Below are 21111 nucleotides of genomic sequence, written 5' to 3'. Positions count from 1 at the left end.
TGGTTATATATTTCTCTCAGGCAAATGGTCTTCAGTGAAACTCCTGGGCTTACCATCAAGACCCTTAGTGGAATTAAACATTTTAGATGGAACAAGCTGTTTCTAGGATGCACTTGATCATGGTCCTTTACACTCTTCTAAAACTTGTCCTCACTCTAACTCCAGAATCCACTGTTTTGATTTTATTACCAAAAATACAATGCTGGTTGTTTGTACCTGCCAAAAAAAAAAACTTGAATGAAATGATTAACATGGTTCATTAGATAATGCCATGTTTCATTAGGACATGAACATTCAAGGCATATTTCAAAGAAACAAACGCCATTTTATTATTACGATGATTCATACAATGCACATTAGTAATACATGTACAGGCAGACTTTGTCTTATTGTGCTTTGCTTTACTGTGCTTCGGAGATACTGTGTTTCTTACAACCTGAAGGTCTGTGGCAACCCCGAGTGGAGCAAGTCTACTGGTGACATTTTCCCAACAGTATGTGCTCACTTGGTGTTTCTGTATCCTATTTGGGTAATTCTCCCAATATTTCAAATGTTTTCATTATTATTATATCTGTTATAGTGGTCTGTGTTCAGTGATCTTTGGTGTTATCATTGTAATTGTTTGGGGGACCATGAACTACAGCCACACAAGATGGTGAACCTAAATGTTGTGTGTGTTCTGACTGCTCCAACCAGTTGTTCCCCCCATCTCTCTTGCTCTCCTGGGGCCTCCCAATTCCCTGAGAAAGAACTGTATTGAAATTAGACCAGCTAATAACCCTCCCACAGCCTGTAAGTGTTCAAGGGAAAAGAAGAGTGGTAAGTCTGTCACTTTAAATCAAAAGCTAGAAATGATTAAACTAGTGAGGAAGGCATGTCAAAAGCCAAGATAGGTCTCTGTACCTTAGACCAGAGCAAAGCCCTCACTCTCTTCAATTTTGTGAAGACTGAGAGAGATAAGGAGGCTAGAGAAGAAAAGTTTGAAGCTAGGAGGGGTGGAGCGAGATGGCAGAATAGAAGGCTCCACCAACCATCCCAGCTTCAAGGATACCAATTAAACAACTATCTACAGGAAAAAAGCACCTTTGTAAGAACCAAAAATCAGCTGAGCACTCACATTACCTGGTTTTAATTTCATATACTGAAAGAGGCACTGAAGAGGTAGGAAAAACATTCTTTTTGCTTTTTAAGAAAACAATTTGTTTTTGAGATGGAGTTTCACTCTTGTTGCCTAGGCTGGAGTGCAGTAGCACAGTCTCACCTCACTGCAACCTCCACCTCCTGAGCTCCAGCGATTCTCCTGCCTTAGCCTCCCTAGTAGCTGGGACTACAGGCACCTGCCACCACCCCCAGGTAATTTTTGTATTTTTAGTGGAGACAGGATTTCACCATGTTGGCCAGGCTGGTCTTGAACTCCTGACCTCAAGTGATCCGCCTGCCTTGGCCTCCCGAAGTGTGGAAAAATATTCTTGAATCACTGATGACAACCCTTCCTCACTCCCCCACCCCCATCCTCACCCCCACCCCCATGCCCACCTCTTCAATGTGGTGCTGAGAGCATTTCTGTGCCCTGGGAAGAAGAGAGCCAGCAACTGTGACACGCTGAAGCTAGCAGAGGCTGTTCATGAAGTTTAAGGAAAGAAGGCATCACCATAACATAAAAGTACAAGGTGAAGCAGCAAGTTTTGATCTAGAAGCTGCAGCAAGTTATCCAGAAGACCTGGCTAAAATCACTGCTGAAGGTGGCCACACTAAATAACAGATTTTCAATGTAAAGGAAACAGCTTGCTATTGGAAAACAATGCCATCTAAGACCTTTGTAGCAAGAAAGAAGTCAATGTCTGGCTTCAAAACTTCGAAGGACAGGCTGAACTCTCCTATTAGGGGCTAATGCAGTTGATGACTTTAAGTTGAAACCAAATTTTATTTACCCTTCTTAAGATCCTAGAGCCTTTAAGAATGATGCTAAATCTACTTAGCCTATGCCCTAGAAATGGAACAACAAAGCCTGGATGACAGCACATCTGTTTACAGCACAGTTTACTGAATATTTTAAGTCTACCGCTGAGATCTACTTCCCAGAAAAAAAAAAAAAAAGATTCCTTTCAAAATATTACCACTCATTGACAATGCACCTGGTCACCCAAGAGCTCTGATGGAGATGTACAAGGAGATTAATGATGTTTTTCATGCCTACTAACATATTATTCCTTCTGCAAGCCTGGATCAAGAAGTAATTTTGACTTTCAAGTCTTATTATTTATGAAACACATTTTTTATGGCTACAGCTGCCATAGATAGTGAATCCTCTGATAAATCTGGACAAAGTACACTGAAAACCTTCTGGAAAAGATTCACCATGCTAAATGCCATTAAGAACATTCGTGATTCACGGGAGAAAGTCAAAATATCAACATTAACAAGAGTTTGATGGAAGTGCATTTTAACCCTCGGGGATGACTTAGAGGGGTTCAAGACTTCAGTGGAGGAAATAACTGCAGATGTGGTAGAGAATCTCAAGAAAACTAGAATTTGAAGTGGAGCCTGTGATGTGACTGAATTTCCACAATCTCATAATCAAACTTGAACAAATGAGGTCTTGCTTCTTATGGATGAGCAAAGAAGATAGTTTCTTAAGATGGAGTCAACTCCTGGTGAAGATACTGTGAACATTGTTAAAATGACAACAAAGCATTCAGAATATTACATCAACTTAGTTGATAAGGCAGTAGCAAGGATTGAGAGAATTTACTCCAATTTTAATAGTTCTACTGTAGGTAAAATGTTATCAGACAGCCTCACATGCAAAAAAGAAATCTTTTGTGAAAAGAAGAGTCCACTAATGCAGCAAACTTCCTCATCTTATGTTAAGAAAATTCCACAGCTTCCCCAGCCTTCAGCAACCACCATTCTGATCAGTCAGCAGCCATCAACAGTGAGGGAAGACCCTCCACCAGAAAAAAAGCTCACAACTTGGTGAAGGCTCCAATGATCATCAGCATGTTTTAGCAATAAACTGTTTTCAAATTAAGCTGTGTTCATTTTTTAGACATAATGCTATTGCACATTTAATAGGCTACAATATAGTGTAAACATTACTTTTATATATCCCACAAAACCAAAAAAAAATTGTGTGACTCACTTTTTTGCGATATTAGCCTAATTGTAGTTGTCTGGGACTAAACCTGCAATATCTTTGTAATGACTGTATGTAAATTAGCTAATAATTTTGAGGACCGTTAAAGATTTCGAGGACCAGGAGATATTCCTCCTCTGGAGCTAGAAATGAAATTATTGTCACCCAGAATGAGTGGCTGAGAATGGGGCAAGGATGAATTCTCCAAAGGAAAGTCCCCTGCTGGGAAAGTGGTGGGGGTGCAAAAGCCACCACTCAATTGTTCAAGAAAAGCCTTTGGAGTGGAAGAGACAGTAATCATTCCAGCTTGGACATGAAATGAAAAACCAGGAGTAGAAATGTCATAGATAAAGATGTATTTGCACTTTAAGTCCTATGGAGTGTAATTAGTACGAGCTGCTTCACAATCTTAGACTTCAGACATCTTTGTAGTAGGGAGTCTGGTATCTCTCTCAGGGCTCCCTCTTTCCCCTACATGTCAAAAATCCTGCTCCATAGGGAGTTAGTCGAACCAGTGGTTCCATTTCTCACTACTGCTCAGGACACCTGTGAAGTTGAGTGCTCACAGTCCCACAGCTTGTGGTCCCAGTGCTGGGATGTGCTCTTGGCCTCGGTTCAGCTTTTCTGGAAAAAACAACCTCATTCTCACATTGCTGATCTCAAGTAGGGGTGTTCCAAGCTCTGGCTCCCAAGGCTTTAGGACTCAGTGCCCTATGCTTCAGTTCCGCACTAACTGCCTTCCAGGGCACCAACTACTCCACAAGGGCCAAGTCAAATGAACCCCAATACTCTCTGTCCTGTGGATCCAGAATTAATATTCCTGATTTCTCCCTGGGAATGCACACCACTAGTGCCTTTCCTTTTTCTTTTTCTTTTTTTTTAATACCCCATTTATTTGGACATAGTGCTATCTGCCCATCCTTTTTAGGGCAGCCTCACTGAATACTTTCCTACTTTCCCTATTCTGTAAGACAAATTTCAGGTTCTCAGTAGTCACCAGACAATGTTGCAAAGAGCGGCCTATAGTTTTCTCTCTTCATTGTACCCATTTTTTTTTTTTTTTTTTTGGCTGTGTTTTTATGTTACTCATACGGTGAGTTCACTCCAAATTGGAGATCTATCCTTGATTGAGATATATAAGAATATTTCTAGAAAAGATTTGTCCTCAGAATGCCCTGCCAAAGAGGTAAAATTCAATTTTTCTCTTTTCCAGGAAGGATAAGCATTAACAAGCACAGATGGTGAACAAAGGTGAGACCGGGCGTGACACAAGTCTTCAGGGATGAGCAATGAGGAGCACTCAGTAGTGCCAGGGCAGCTATTGGATATAGTCTTCATTATACAGATGGAGAAAAAAAGGAAAACCCAGAGGCTTGGGGATTAAATGATTTGCCCAAGATCATACACCTTCTTAGTGCCAGAAGAAAACAGGTATTCTGACTGGTGGCCTTCCATGACATCATGCCTGTGCAAATGACAATCACATCACAATAAATAACTCAAAAGAAACTGTAGCCATTGTCTTCTATTTTGCACTCTGCTTGCACTTGGTCTGTTTTTTCCAAACATACACCAGACTTGAATGACAAAAGGCTTATCTTTAGAAGATAAAATCCACCCAAGGAGTATCCTTCAGGGGAAAGAGCACACAAAGAAGCTTAGAGTTTAGAAGGAAGAGCAAATATTAGGAAATTAAAGGGAACTTGTGTTACTTATCTTTAGACTCTGTCATTTTTAAAAAATGAATTATCGTATTTATTGTTATTATTGCCCTAAATATATATGCAAAATATTTTTCTAGTAAACTTTTTTCACTATTTTTCAAGTCTTGGAAGTTTAAGCCGTCAATCTAAGATGTAACAAGACTTACAGTGAACAATCCGATGCTTGTTTTTTAAAAATGTCTCTAATGCATTGAAATCTATGGGGTTATTCAAGGATAATTAAATGTGATGTTTTAAAAGGGGAAAACAGCACAGTATGACTGTATGGGAAAAGAAAACAAAATTAATTAGACACAGGCCTGGGAACAAGTCAATTTTTTTCATGTTAATTTTCATTAATAGATTTTTTTTTTTTTTGCACAAACCCTCATTTTGAAAGAGAAATGAAATGAAATACCATTCAAAAGGAAGAGGAGGACGATTCTTTGTCAACCACACAGGCATTCAAATGGCGAGTGTGGGATTTCCTCCACCACAAAGTGAGGTACAGCTGGCCTCAGACTCCAAAGAATGAATATTCAAAGAAACATTAAATTACTTTAAATTTTGCCTTTAAATTCCTATCTTGTTTGCTAATTCTTTGGTGGAAGGTTCTACCACCTTTTTAAGATAAAGCCTTCTGTTTTCTAAGACGAGGTCCTGAGTTGCAAACCTTTTCTTATTTTCTCTTCTGGCATCCAGAAGCAACTAAGGGCAGCATTATTGTTTCTATGAGGCACAGAGATTCCAGGATCCCTTTCTTCCCTAGCCTACACGTGGGCCCATGCCGGAGGGGCAGCTCTCTGCGACACTGTCCGCACTGATGGGCGAGGAAAGGGCCTGGAGGCGGCGGAGGGCAGCGGGGGCGAGGTCCGGGTGGGCCCAGCCCTGGGTGCCAGCAGCCCTTGCTCCTGCTACAGCGTCGAGGAGGGCTGCCACTCTTTTATATATATATATATAAATGAAATATATATATATTTATATATAAATGAAATATATATATATTTATATATATAAATGAAATATATATTATATATAAATGAAATATATATAATATATAAATGAAATATATATATTATATATAAATGAAATATATATTATATATAAATGAAATATATATTATATATAAATGAAATATATATATTTATATATATAAATGAAATATATATATTTATATATAAATGAAATATATATATAAACGAAATATATATATTTATATATAAATGAAATATATTTATATATAAATGAAATATATATATTCATATATATAAATGAAATATATATATATATATAAATGAAATATATATTTATATATATGAAAAACATTTATTCTGGGAATCTAACATCTGGACAAAAAATATTGGACTTTAGAAAAAGCCTACACCAAATTGTCTTATTTCTTCCCTAATACAGAATTCTGTACAGAATACATACAGAATAAGGAGGTGAAAAAAACTTTAAAAATAACCTTGCTCCAGTTTGTCTGCAGGTATGTGATTTAAAGTATCTCTGTTCTATAGAGGTACAGGCTGCAAACTTTGGTAAAATTAGAAAAATTAACAAACCCTTTTTAAAAAATACAAAACAAGCCCCCCCCCCCAAAAAAAGTCAAACAAACAAAAAAACCTAACGTATCTTTCTTGGTACATATACAGTAACTACAAAAAAATTTCATTTGGAAAACGTGTTCATTAAAAAAAAAAAAATCCCTCTTGTAAGTTCTCAATTGCCGAGTTAAAAAACGGCATTAAAATGATCTGTTAAACTCAAAACTGTTCCCAAGCACCCGCCCCATGTCAGGAAGAACTGGATGACCGCCATTTCTAGAACCTGCTGCAGGGAAGCCAGCGGAGCAGGCGAGGTGGGGCTCCCGGAGGGTCGGCGGGCGCAGCTGCCTTGTGCTGGCTCCTAGGCGAGGGAGTGCCCCGCGCTGGGTGGGGAAGTTCCTGCCCCGCTCCGCTGCCCCACCCGCTAGGCCCCAGGCCCCAGATGTCTCCGTGCAGCCCTGTCTCTACCTGCGCTCTCTGCCCCGGTCCGCGAGGTCTAGGGTCACTACATCGCCTGTTTCGCGGGTACGCAGGGCTCCCTCTGCACTTAGAGCACAGCCACCACCCTGGACCGGTGTGGGTAGGCCCCCGCCTCCCCTCCTCGTCTGCTTCTACATGTCCACTCTTCTTGTGCTCGGCCTGTCCCCACCTTGTGTGCCTGTATGGCCGTGCTCAGTCCCGACCTCCGAAAGGCTGCTCCTTCTTGCGGTTGAGATCCTAAGACCAACACCCTCTCCTCACTCCATCCAGACTAGCGAATCCTCCCGCCCCGACCCCAGGTCTCACAGCCCCTGCACCAGGGAAAACCATCTCATCAGGCCCTGCTGCGACAAGGAGAGCTCCGCGGGGCAGGGCCTTGCCTGTCTGGGCCCCAGCAAGGAACAGGTGCAAAGCTGAATCTGTAAAGTAATGGAACCCTAAAGGTGCTACCTGCTTCCCAGGGGAAGTCGTGAGAACTGATCTGTGTGCCTGTGTCCTACTGCCTTTAGTCAAGCGCCAGGCAACACAGGAAAGAAACACTTGCTGCAAAAAAGCTACCGGCGCATCATTAATGCGGCCAGAGCCTTCACGTAACAAATGCTTATTGCACACATCCTGTATTCCAGGCACCGTGTTATGAGTTTGGGATAGAGTGCTCATGAAGACAGAATGATCCCTTTTGTGGAGCTTATAATGTCATGGGGAAAACATTAAATAAGTAAATACAAATGTTGATTAAAGTTGTCAGAAAACAAGTACACAGCATGTCACTGAAGCATAGAGCAGCAGGACCCAACCTGTTAAAACATTTGTGTATGGGATCCTCAAATCCCAAATCCTGAGGCCTGCCTGTTCAGCCATGTAAACAGCCCCACCAGGAGGCCTGCCTTCCTTGCAGGTCTATCAGGAGGCTCTTCTATTTTTGCCCAGCGCAGTCCCTCTCCAGGGCTCCCTCTCCAAAGCTAATGCTGGCTTCACTCCTCTCCTACCCAAGATATTTTAACTCAAAAGTGAAAACTTTTCCCAATCTGCCCCTTCTCCCTTGCTTCTAGGTACTTTCTAGATCTCCAAAGTTTTCTGATTTTTTCTAGACCACCACCCTCTACCTCCCCAGGGATTCCTTTTTATTTTTAAAAACTCTAAAGCTCCAGGTTCCTACAGCTGTGTGTGCACAAAAACAAACAAATAAAACCCTTAAGATTCTCCTTCTTCCCCACACATATCTTTCAAAGGAAAGATGAGGGGGCAATTTTCCAGTAGCACAAATCTCAGAATTCTGATAAATACAAATTAGAGATAGGGAAAAAATACTATGATATACAAGCTATGGTTTTAATTGGTATGAAACTTTGTGCAGAACTTTGACGATCATGGCTTGGAGAACTAGGAACTCTTCCTGTGTTCAGCAAGGACTTGGAAGAATTGCCCCCTTTCTATTACACAAAGATGGTTGCTAAAATATAGTGGTGGTTTGGGACCAGAGCAAGATACGAGCACAATGACAATTATATGAAAATAAGTGTGCCTCTGTACTGAAAACCCCAAGTCTAATTTATTAGATTACCGTCTTCTAAACACACTCTCCAGTATCTCATGTATCTCTCACACCCGGTAAAAACTTTAGTTTGTGGGAAAAAAAGAATGTTTCTAAACATTAAATCATCATTTCAGGAACTTGCAACTTTAGTAAAGTCATGCTAAGAGTGAGTGTTTCCAGTGCTTTCTCAACAAAAATAACTTTTTGGCTTCAAGAGACACTAGTTGATCATTTTTGTAATCTTTGTAAATACACTTCTTTGTACCCTGCCTTATTTTTTAAAAAGAGATCCAGAATCTTTTAGAATTTACCATTTTCACCTCTGGGTTTTAACGGATACAATAATACTAGTACTAATAGGTACAGCTAACATTTGAATAGTTCCTGGTACATGGTAAATAAGCACAAAATTAAAGGCGAGGAGACTGACACCAAAGGATTGAAGCTACTTGCCCAAAGACACACAGCTCATAAACTGTGAAGGGAAAATTCAAGTGCAGGCAGTCAGGCTCTGGGATCCAGGGTCCTAACTACTGAGCTCTCTTGCCCCTCAACTAGATCTGTGAGCCAGAAATACATTGCAGGCAAAGCCTAAGCTTGCTAAGAGACGTCTTCTTACACAGAGGAAGACCGGTAGATCATGTGGTCACATGACTTCCATGGGCTTTATTCTGTGAGACTCAGATCATATTCACAACTGTGTAGTCCAAATTGGCCAGGACTGTGGGTGACAGTGCCTTCCAAACTACACAGAGGTGACCGGCAATCATTCAGGAAGGCACCCTTAACAAACAACTGCTCAGAACTTGAAGGTCATGAAATGAAAAGCCATTCTCTAATAGTCAGAGAGTACCCAGGGACTGGGTCAACCCAACACAGCTGTGACCATGTCATCCAGATGACTTTCTGCTGCCTTAGTTCCATCTCGTTGGTCAAATTCATTGGACGGAGAAAAGTATGGAAGGGTACACAAGTAGTTTTGCATAACTTATTACCCCTGCCGGTGCATGCAACCCTAAAAGTCAGGTGTTCTTATAGGTTCCCCTTAGTAGAGTTAGCTTCCCGCTCTCTCTAGACAGTTCAGGTTAGTACTTGTCCTGCTTTACTAGATAGTGGCAAAGAAAAATTCAATAGTGGATATAAAATCTTTCAATGCTTAATCATTATAGGGGCTGTTCTTGAAAGTTATATTTTTTGTATAGGCTCTATTCTCAGTACAAGGACCTAGATGCCCGGGTGAGTAAGATTTAGCAATAGATTGTAAATCTGATGATGTCCCTCTTAGAAAAAATAAATTCTTTTCTGTTTACAGAATCTGCTACCCTTCTTTTGCATTCAAAAAATTCAAAGGAATATTAAAAGAAAAATATAATCAGAAATTATACAAAAAAAGAAAACAAATGATTTAGAAAAAGTAGGTGGAAAACATTGAGTTTTACCTTCTCCCTTAAGTAAGAAGAGCAATCAGCTACTTGAAATCTTCCCTGAGGGGCCAAGATGGCTGACTAAAAACAGCTGCGGTCAGAGGCGCCCACTGAGAAGAATGAAAATGTCGACTGAATCCTGCACCACAACTGAGGTATCGAGGTTCTCTCATTGGGACTGACTAGGTGGTTGGCATGACCCATGGACAGCAAGGAAAAGAAGAGTAGTGTGACAGCCCACCTGGGAGCCACACAGGGCAAGGGGAGCTCCTACCCCGAGCCAAGAGAGGTGATGAGTGATCGTGCTACCCTGTCTGGGAAACCACGCTTTTTCCACTGATCTATGCGACCGGGGGATCCTCGTGAGCCCACACCGCCAGGGCCTTGGGTCCCAAGCATTGAGCTGTGCAGATTCTCAGCAACCACTCAGCTGGAGACTGTCTAAAACTACCGAATTCCCGGCAGGAGAGGTGTTCATCATCACTGCAGCTGCCTGCTGCCTAAGACAACTGAACTCCCAGGGCGGGGGTGGCAGCCATCACTGCAGCTCCAGTCTGCCATTTTTCCCCCTGCTGGTGCTGGGGAGACTGGATGGTTTGGACCCAGGAGGAATTCCCCACAGCACAGGATAATGGCTGTGGTAGATTGTGGCCAGACTGCCTCTTCAGGCCAGACCCTGACCCAGCCCTCCTCACTGGGCGGGGCCTCCCTGCAGGAGTTTCCGCAACTCCAGCCACGGGTTTAGGGACAGCACTCTGATCTCCCTGGGACTGAGCTCCTGTAGGGAGAGGCAGCCGTGGTCTCCACGAATCAGCAGACTTAGTCTTTACCCCTGCGGGCTCTGAGAACCAGGCAGTATGGACAAATGGGATGTCCCCCAGCACAGCACACCCTATCCACCAAGGGGCAGCTAGAGTGCTTTGTTAAGCAGGTCCCAGATCCCGTGCCTCCTGATTGGGTGAGACCCCCCACAACAGGGGTTGCCAGACACCTTATACAGGAGTGTTCCCACTGGCATCAGGTTGGTGCCCCTCTGGGACAGACAGCCCAGGGGAAGGAGCGGCAGCCATCTTTGCTGTTCTGTAACCTCCACTGATGACACTTGCACGAGGGACCCAGGTCTGGAGTGGACCCCCAGGAAACCACAGCAGCCCTATGAAAGAGGGGTCTGACTGTTAAAAACAAACAAGCAAACAAACAGAAAGCAACAACAACAACAGCATCAACAAAAAAGTCCCCACAAAAACTCCACAAAGGTCATCAGCCTCAAAGATCAAAACTAGATCGTATCACTCACGAAGATGAGAATCAACAAAAAAATGCTAGTAATTCAAAAAGACAGAGCACCACTTCTCCTCCAAATGATCACAACACCTCTCCAGCAAGGGCACAGAACTGAGCAGAGGCTGAGATGCATGAATTAACAGAAGTAGGCTTCAGAAGGTGGGTAATAATCAACTTTGCTGAGCTAAAGGAACATGTTCAAACCCAATGCAAAGCAGCTAAGAACAATGATAAAACATTATAGGAACTGGGCATAAGGACTCATGCCTGTAATCCCAGCACTTTGGGAGGCCAAGGTGGTCGGATCACTAGAGGTCAGGAGTTCAAGACCAGCCTGGCAAACTTAGTGAAACACCGTCTGTACTAAAACTACAAAAATTAGCTGGGCATGGTGACACATGTCTGTAATCCCAGCTACGTAGGAGGCTAAGGCATGAGAATCACTTGAATCTGGGAGGTAGAGGTTACAGTGAGCCAAGATCATGCCACTGCACTTCCCTGGGCAACAAAGCAAGACTCTGTCAAAAAAAGAAAAAAAGATGGAAAAAAAAGTTACAGGAGCTGTTAACCAGAATAACCAGTTTAGAGAGGAGCATAAATGACCTGATGGAGCTGAAAAACACAACATGAGAACTTCATAATGCAACCACAAGTATCATTAACCGAATAGACCAAACAGAAGAAAGAATTTCAGAGCTTGAAGACTATCTTGCTGAAGCAAGATAGGCAGACAAGATTAGAGAGAAAAGAAAAGGAATGAACAAGACCTCTGAGAACTGTGGGATTATGTGAAAAGACGGAACCTATGACCGATTGGGGTACTTGAAAGAGATGGGGAGAATAGAACCAAGTTGGAAAACATACTTCAGGATATCATTCAGGAGAACTTACCAAACCTAACAAGACAGGACACATTCAAATTCAGGAAATCCAGAGAACCCCAGTAAGATCCTCCATGAGAAGATCAACACCAAGACACACAGTCATCAGATTCTCCTAGGTCGAAATGAAGGAAAAAATGTTAAAGGCACCTGGAGAGAAAGGCCAGGTCCCCTATGAAGGGAAGCCCATCAAACTAACTGCAGACCTCTCAGCAGAAACCCTACAAGCCAGAAGAGATTAGTGACCAATATTAAACATTCTTAAAAGAATTTCCAACCCAGAATTTCATATCTGCCAAACTAAGCTTCATAAGCAAAGGAGAAATAAAATCCTTTTCAGACAAGCAAATTCTGAGGGAATTCATCACCACCAGGCCTGCCTTGCAAGAGCTCCTGAAGGAAGCACTAAATATGGAAAAGAAAAACTGTTACCAGCCACTGCAAAAACACACTGAAGTACAAAGACCAATGACACTGAAGCAACCACATCAACAAGTCTGCAAAATAACCCGCCAACATCATGATGACAGGATCAAATTCACACATAACAATATTAATCTTAAATGTAAATGGACTAAATGTCCCAATTAAAAGACACAGAATGGCAAGCTGAATTAAGTCAAGACCCATCAGTGTACTGTATTCAAGAGACTCATCTCGTGCAGACACAGATAGGCGTCAAATAAAGGGATGGAGGAAAATTTACTAAGAAAATGGAAAGTAGGAAAAAGCATCCTAGTTTCTGACAAAACAGACTTTACACTAACCAAGATCAAAAAAGACAAAGAAGGGCATTACATAATGGTAAAGGGATCAATTCAACAAGAAGAGATAACTATCCTAAATGTATATGCACAAAATACAAGAGCACCCAGATTCATAAAACAAGCTCTTAGAGACCTACAAAGGGACTTAGACTCCCAAAAAATAATAGTGGGAGACTTTAACACCACACTGTCAATATTAGACAGATCATCAAGACAGAAAATTAACTAGGATATTCAGGACTTGAACTTAGCTCTGGATCAAGTGGACATGATAGATACCTACAGAACTCTCCATCCAGAAAACAACAGAATATACATTCTTCTTGGTGCAACATGGCACTTACTCTAAAATCAACCACATAATTGGAAGTAAAACACTCCACAGCAAATGCAAAATAACTGAAATCATAGCAAACAGTATCTCAGAATACCGTGCAATCAAATTAGAACTCAAGATAAAGAAACTCATTCAAAACCACACAACTACATGTAAATTGAACAACCTGCTCCTGAATGACTCCTGGGTAAATAATGAAATTAAAGCAGAAATCAAGAAGTTCTTTGAAGCCAATGGGAACACAGAGACAATGTACCACAATCTCTGGGACACAGCTAAAGCAGTGTTAAGAGGCAAATTCATCGCACTAAATGCCCAAAAAGCTAGATGCGGGGGTCTGTCCCACAGACCCTGACCCAATGATGGATGAATAAAGTACACTGACACACAGATATTCTGCTTTGCCAGTTCAGCTGAGTGTCTGGGCCACTATTTGCAACCATGGCCCCGACTTGCCAGTGAGACTTACATTTATTCAGTAAAGATTAATTGACAAAGGTCATGAGTAAACACACCTGTGGGTAATTAACCTGGTCACCCCGACCCCAGAGAGAGACATCATGCACCCTGGAATGATCAAAGGTTGGTCTTAAGACCACATGAGTAAATAAGCTCGTTAGGTAAACTCCCCACATTCCTTTGTACTCACTTTAAGCTATTTACTTAAGGTGAGGATCAGGTTGCCTTCAGCTATAATCCTTACTCAAGCTATGCAAACTTCTCGGCCTTCCAAGAAGGTTTGTGGCTATTACTATAACTATCTTTAATATTTTTCCCACCAGCCTGAATGAACCCCCACAGTTAGAAAGATCTCAAATTGACACCTTAACATCATAATTAAAAGAACCAGAGAACTAAGAGAAAACAAACTCCAAAGCTAGCAGAAAACAAAAAATAGCCAAGATCAGAGTGGAATTGAAGGAGATAGAGACACACACAACAACAACAAAAAAAACCTTCAAAAAAAATCAATGAATACACGAGCTGGTGTTTTGAAAAAAAAAATTAATAAAATAGACTACCAGCTAGACTAATAAAGAAGAAAAGAGAGAAAAATCAAATAGACACAATAAAAAATGACAAAGGGGTTATCACCACTGACCCCACAGAAATACAAATAACCATCAGAGAATACTATAAACACCTCTATGCAAATAAACTAGAAAATCTAGAAAAAATGGTTAAATTACTAGACACATACACCCTCTCAAGACTAAACCAGGAAGAAGTCGAATCCCTGAATAGACCAATAACAAGTTCTGAAATTGAGGCAGAAATACATAGCTTACCAACCAAAAAAAGCCCAGGACCAGATGGATTTACAGCTGAATTCTACCAGAGGTACAAAGAGGAGCTGGTACCATTTCTTCTGAAATTATTCCAAACAATTGAAAAGGAAGGACTTCTACCTAACTCATTTTATGAAGCCAGAATCATCCTGATACCAAAACCTGGCATAGATACAACAAAAAAAGAAAACTTCAGGCCAATATCCTTGATGAATATCAATGCAAAAATCCTCAATAAAATACTGGCAAACCAAATCCAGCAGCACATTAAAAAGTTTATCCACCATGATCAAGTTGGCGTCATCCCCAGGATGCAAGGCTGGTCAACATATGCAAATTAGTAAATGTAATTCATCACATAAGCAGAACTAAAGATAAAAACCACATGATTATCTCAATAGACACAGAAAAGGCCTTGGATAAAATTCAACACTGATTCATGTTAAAAACTCTCAATAAACTTGGTATTGATAGAACTTACCTCAAAATAATAAGAGCCATTTATGACAAATCCACTGCGAATATCACACTGAATGGGCAAAAGCTGGAAGCATTCCCCTTGAAAACTGGCACAAGACGAGGATGTCCTCTCTCAGCACTCCTATTCAACATGGTATTGGACGTTCTGGCCAGGGAAATCAGGCAAGAAAAATAATTAAAGGGTATTCAAATTGGAAAAGAGGAAGTCAAAATGTCTCTGTTTGCAGATGACATGATCCGATATCTAGAAAACTCCATTGTTTAAGCCTGAAAGCTTATTAAGCTGATAAGCCACTTCGGCAAAGTCTCAGGATACAAAGTCAATGTGCAAAAATCACAAGCATTCCTATAAACCAACAGACAAGCAGAGAGCCAAATCATGAATAAACTCCCATTCACAATTGCTACAAAGAGAATAAAATACCTAGGAATATAACTTACAAGGTTTGTGAATGGCCTCTTCAAAGAGAACTGTAAGCCACTGCTCTAGGAAATGAGAGGACACAAACAAATGGAAAAACATTCCATGTTCATGGATAGGAAGAATTAATATCATGAAAATGGCCATACTGCCCCAAGTAATTTGTAGATTCAATGCTATTCCCATTAACTGCCACTGACATTCTTCACAGCATTAGAAAAAAAACTACTTTAAAATTCATGTGGAACCAAAAAAGAGCCTGTATAGCCAAGACAATCCGAAGCAAAAAGAACAAACCTGGAGGCATCATGCTACCTGACGTCAAACAATACAACAAGGCTACAGTAACCAAAACAGCATGGTACTGATACAAAAACAGACACATAGACCAATGGAACAGAATAGAGATCTCAGAAATAAGACCACACATCTACAATCAGCTGATCTTCAACAAACATGACAAAAACAAGCAATGGGGGAAGGATTCTCTATTTAATAAAAGGTGCTGGGTAAACTGGCTAGCCATATGCAGAAAATTGAAACTGGACTCATTATACAAAAATTATACCTTATACAAAAATTAACTCAAGATGGATTAAAGACTTAAATGTAAAACCCAGAACCATAAAAACCCTAGAAGGAAACCTAGGCAATACCATTCAGGACATAGGCACAGGCAAAGATTTCATGATGAAAACATCAAAAGCAATGCAACAAAAGCAAGAATTGACTAATGGAATCTAATTAAACTATAGAGCTTCTGCAAAGCAAAAGAAACTATCGTCAGAGTGAACAGACAACATACAGAATGGGAAAAAATTTTTACAATCTATTCATCTGACAAAGCCTAATATCCAAAATCTGCAAGGAACTTAAACAAATTTACAAGAAAAAAAAAACAACCCCATTAAAACGTGGGCAAAGGACACGAACAGACACTTCTCAAAAGAAGACATTTAGGCAGCCAACAAACATACGAAAAAAGGCATAACATCACTGATCATTAGAGAAATGCAAATCAAAACCACAATAAGATACCATTTGATGCAAATCAGAGTGGTGGTTATTAAAAAGTCAAGAAACAACAGATGCTGGCAAGGCTGTGGAGGAATAGGAGCCTTTTACACTGTTGGTGGGAATGTAAATTAGTTCAACCATTGTGGAAGACAGTGTGGCGATTCCTCAAAGACCTAGAACCAGAAATACCATTTGACCCAGCAATCCCATTACTGGGTATATACCCAAAGGAATGTAAATCGAACCAGAAATACCATTTGACCCAGCAATCCCATTACTGGGTATATACCCAAAGGAATGTAAATCACCTAGAATCAGAAATACCATTTGACCCAGCAATCCCATTACTGGGTATATGCCCAAAGGAATATAAATCATTCTATTATAATGATACATGCACACGTATCTTCACAATAGCTAAGACATAGAATCAACCCAAATCCCCATCAATGACAGACTGGATAAAGAAAATGTGAGACATATACACCATGGAATACTATGCAGCCATAAAAAGGAACAAGATAATTTCCTTTGCAGGGACATGGATGGAGCTGGAAGCCATTATTCTTAGCAAACTAATACAGGAACAGAAAACCATACACCACTTGTTCTCACTTGTAAGTGGGAACTGGACAATGAGAACACATGGACACAAGGAGGAGAACAACACACACTGGAGCCTGTCGGGGCGGGGCAGGGAGGGAGAGCATCAGGATAAACAGCTAATGCATGTGGAGTTTAATACCTAGGTGATGGGTTGATAGGTGTGGCAAGTCACCATAGCACACATTTACTTATGCAACAAACCTGCAAGTCCTGCACATGTATCCTGGAACTTAAAATTAAATTAAATTTTAAAAAAAGATATTCTTCCTGAGAAAATGTGAGGTACAAGTAAATAAAATAATTATTACTATAACAAACATTGGGAAGCTTAAAAATATAATAACTGATTGTTGTCTTGGGCTGGTGCCATGAGAGCTGTCTAGGATTCCCATGCAAACAGAGTTATACTCCCTACTTGGTGGCTGCTTTTAGCTGACTTGGAACATTTTAAAAATAAATTCTCAACTTTTCAACTATACTTGTCTTTAGAGTTGGCCAAAATATAGACCGTGGCAAAATCAGCCTCTCTCTAACAGGGCAAGGTGAGCCAGGGAGGGAACAGCTCCCGGTAAGGAGGCATTCTGATCTAGGTATGAAGAACAAACCATTTTACTGTGCACCTACATCTGGTTTAAAACAAGGGTGCCAACTAGAGAGATGGAGATCTTTGTAAGTTTCTCCCTACCCATGCCCAACCCTCACAGCATTACGGGATTAACCATCACATCAGCACTCAAATATTTCTCGTATCTGCCTGTCAGAATATTTAGCCTCTAATTCTCTCTTCTCCCTTACCTCATCTTCCCTAGAAATGTTTGTCTTTGGAATCTATTTTCCTCTTTGAACAGGCACATACCACAGGCCTTTTCTGTAAAAATAGTCATCAACACGGGTGAGGTAGTAAGTGAGGCTTACAACTAAAATCATTTCAGTCCAGGCAACTCCCTGTTAAACACAGAGTGGTCCACAGCACTCTTAGAATGGAGGGCCTGCCCCATGTCAAACTTTCAAATGGGCAATATTTTCAGCACCCCTCAAGTTTCACTGGGCCAATTGGCTCATTCCTGCATGCAACATATTTTATGTTAATATCCCAACATAAAATATGTCGGTATGCAAAATATTTTATGTTAATATATTTTATATTGTCTGTCTTCACTGTTCTCTGCCCTGAAGGAACTCAGTCTCTCAGAAAGACAAGTTAATAATGCTAATTCCACGTAGTATATTCCCTGATTCAGATAAGACAGGAAAGGTGTGTCATGCAGCCTGGGAGTAACAGGGAGAAGAAAGGCTTCCCCGAGGTGAGCTCTGAGCCGCTTCTGCAGAACAAGCAGGAGCAGACTCAGTGTGGAGAAAACGGCCATGGATGCATTCCTGGCAGGAAGAACTGTTGTGGGAAGTCAGGGACCCTGAACGGAGGGACCAGCTGGAGCTGCGGCAGAGGAACATAAATTGTGAACATTTCATTTTAATATGGACACATATCAGTTCTCAAAATTAATACTTTTATAATTTCTTATGCCTGTCTTTACTGCAATCTCTGAACATAAATTGTGAAGATTTCATGGGCGTTTATCAGTTCCCCAAAATAATACTCTTATAATTTCTTACGCCTGTCTTACTCTCTTAATCCTGTTATCTTCGTAAGCTGAGGATGTATGTCACCTCAGGACCACTATTGTAAAAATTGATTGTAGAACATGTGTTTGACAATATGAAATCTGATTGTAAAACATGGGTGTTTGAACAATATGAAATCAGTGCACCTTGGAAACAAACAGAGTAACAGTGATTTTAGGGAACAAGGGAAGACAACCAAAGGTCTGACTGCCTGCGGGGTTGGGCAGAATAGAGCCATATTTTTCTTTTTTTTTAGAGAGCATATAAATGGATGTGCAAGTAGGAGAGATATCGCTAAATTCTTCTCCTAGCAAGGAATATTAAATATTAAGGCCCTAGGAAAAGAATTGCATTCCTGGGGGGAGGTCTATAAACAGCCACTCTGAGAGTGTCTGTCCTATGTGGTTGAGATAAGGACTGAAATACGCCCTGGTCTCCTGCAGTACCCTCAGGCTTATTAGGGTGGGGAAAAGATCCCGCCCTGGTAAATTTGAGGTCAGACCAGTTCTCTACTCTGGAACCCTGTTTTCTGTTGTTTAAGATGTTAATCAAGACAATATGTGTACAGCTGAACACAGAACCTCATCAGTAATTCTAATTTTGCCCTTTGCCTTGTGATCTTTGCTTTGCCCTTTAAAGCATGTGATCTTTGTGACCAACTCCATGTTCGTTCACCCCCTTCCCTTTTAAAGTCCTTAATAAAAACCTGCTGGTTTTGCAGCTCAGGCGGACATCACAGACCTACCGATATGTGACGTCACCCCCGGAGACCCAGCTGTAAAATTCCTCTCTTTGTACTCTTTCTCTTTATTTCTCAGACTGGCTGACACTTAGGGAAAATAGAAAGGACCTATGCTGAAATATTGGGGGCTGGTTCCCCCGATAAAGAACAGTGTGAACGGCCGGGCGCGGTGGCTCACGCTTGTAATCCCAGCACTTTGGGAGGCTGAGGCGGGCGAATCACGAGGTCAGGAGATCTAGACCACGGTGAAACCCCATCTCTACTAAAAATACAAAAACATTAGCCGGGCGTGGTGGTGGGCGCCTGTAGTCCCAGCTACTCGGAGAGGCTGAGGCAGGAGAATGGCGTGAACCCGGGAGGCGGAGCTTGCAGTGAGCCGAGATTGCACCACTGCACTCCAGCCTGGGCGACAGAGCAAGACTCCGTCTCAAAAAGAAAAAAAAAAAAAAAAAAAAAAACAGTGTGAACAAAGCCCATTTGGGTTCCTGCCTCTCTAGACTTTCTGCTGCACCTTCATAAACACAATCCACTTATGTTCTAATTGTATTGGGGCTGGACTGGTAGGCACTAATTTAATAAGCTGAGGTCATTCTATTTAGTTAGATAAAATGTATATCTTTCATTGGGATATTAGCTGAACTGGTAAGCTGTTGGGAAATCTACCTTTGGGGGACCTCTAGGTTTGTTTCAAACCATGCATGTAGGCAGGTGCCTCTTTTACTTATTCCTGGGGCTCACACTCCAGGCGACATGAGTAGATGAATCTTAAGATGTGTTGTTACTCTTGGAAATCATTTGCACAAAATATCATGCATGTCTCTCATAGCATATGTAACCATTAACACTCTGTAGCATTTGTGGTTAAATGAGGGCTTTTAGTTCTGATTTTTTTTTTTTTTTTGAGACGGAGTCTCGCTCTGTCACCCAGGCTGGAGTGCAGTGGCGCAATCTCGGCTCACTGCAAGCTCTGCCTCCCAGGTTCACGCCATTCTCCTGCCTCAGCCTCTCTGAGTAGCTGGGACTATAGGCACCCACCACCACACCCGGCTAATTTTTTGTATTTTTAGTAGAGACGGGGTTTCACCGTGGTCTCGATCTCCTGACCTCGTGATCCGCCTGCCTAGGCCTCCCAAAGTGCTGGGATTACAAGCGTGAGCCACCACGCCCGGCCAATTTTTTCTTTAAAGAAGTTAGTAGACAGGAATTTTTTTAAGTCTTTTTAGCTGGAGTCATGTTCAAGGTTTTTTTTTTTTTTAATTTTAAAATGCATGCATAAAACAGTCAGAATTGCACAGTTACTGTTTCTTGGTGTTTTTACTACTCCGATGAAGAATCACTGCAGAAGACCAACAAAGTTATGTAAATTAATCAGAAGGAGCAGCAAAATAACATGGATTTTAAACATAATTCTGAGTTTCTCCACTTCATTGTCTAGAGCAGGCTTGTCCAACCCACAACCTGCAGGTCACATGTGGTCCAGGATGGCTTTGAATGTGGCCCAAAGCAAATTCGTAAACTTTCTTAAAACATTATGAGATTTTTTGTGAATTTTTTTTTAGGTCATTAGCTATTGTTAGTGTTAGTGTATTTTATGTGTGGCCCAAGACAATTCTTCTTCCAGTGTGGCCCAGGAATGCCAAAAGATTGGACATCCCTGGTCTAGAGTTTGACAATAAAACTGTGCTGTGTCATTTGTTGTGGCTACTCTGTTGCCTGAAACAAAAGGCAGAACACATGAATGCTTTCATATTGCATTTGAAAAGGGTCTGTGATTTGAATTTTGTTCAGACATGGCCAATTTTATATAATAGCAAGAACAAGGGCTGTGTGATATACC

At 41.1% G+C, this 21111-nt stretch overlaps 1 protein-coding gene across 2 annotated transcripts in view; it reads right to left on the bottom strand.

Annotated features, from left to right (window-relative positions):
* The window catches only part of PXDNL (peroxidasin like), a 480152-nt gene extending 465266 nt beyond the window's left edge, over positions 1–14886 (bottom strand). Inside the window, exon 1 of one of the 2 annotated variants that reach the window (XM_058444093.1) lies at positions 14867–14886. The gene's annotated coding sequence lies outside the window, so the exon portion shown is untranslated. Of the gene's footprint in view, positions 1–9842; positions 9877–14866 lie in introns of those variants that run through there. The other variant, XM_058444094.1, reaches the window with a different exon arrangement.
* Between the last annotated feature and the right edge of the window lie 6225 nt (positions 14887–21111).

The sequence above is a fragment of the Hylobates moloch genome, unplaced genomic scaffold, assembly GCF_009828535.3.
Source record: "Hylobates moloch isolate HMO894 unplaced genomic scaffold, HMol_V3 SCAFFOLD_9, whole genome shotgun sequence".
NCBI lineage: Eukaryota > Metazoa > Chordata > Mammalia > Primates > Hylobatidae > Hylobates > Hylobates moloch.
This window is presented reverse-complemented; position numbering and strand designations above follow the sequence as displayed.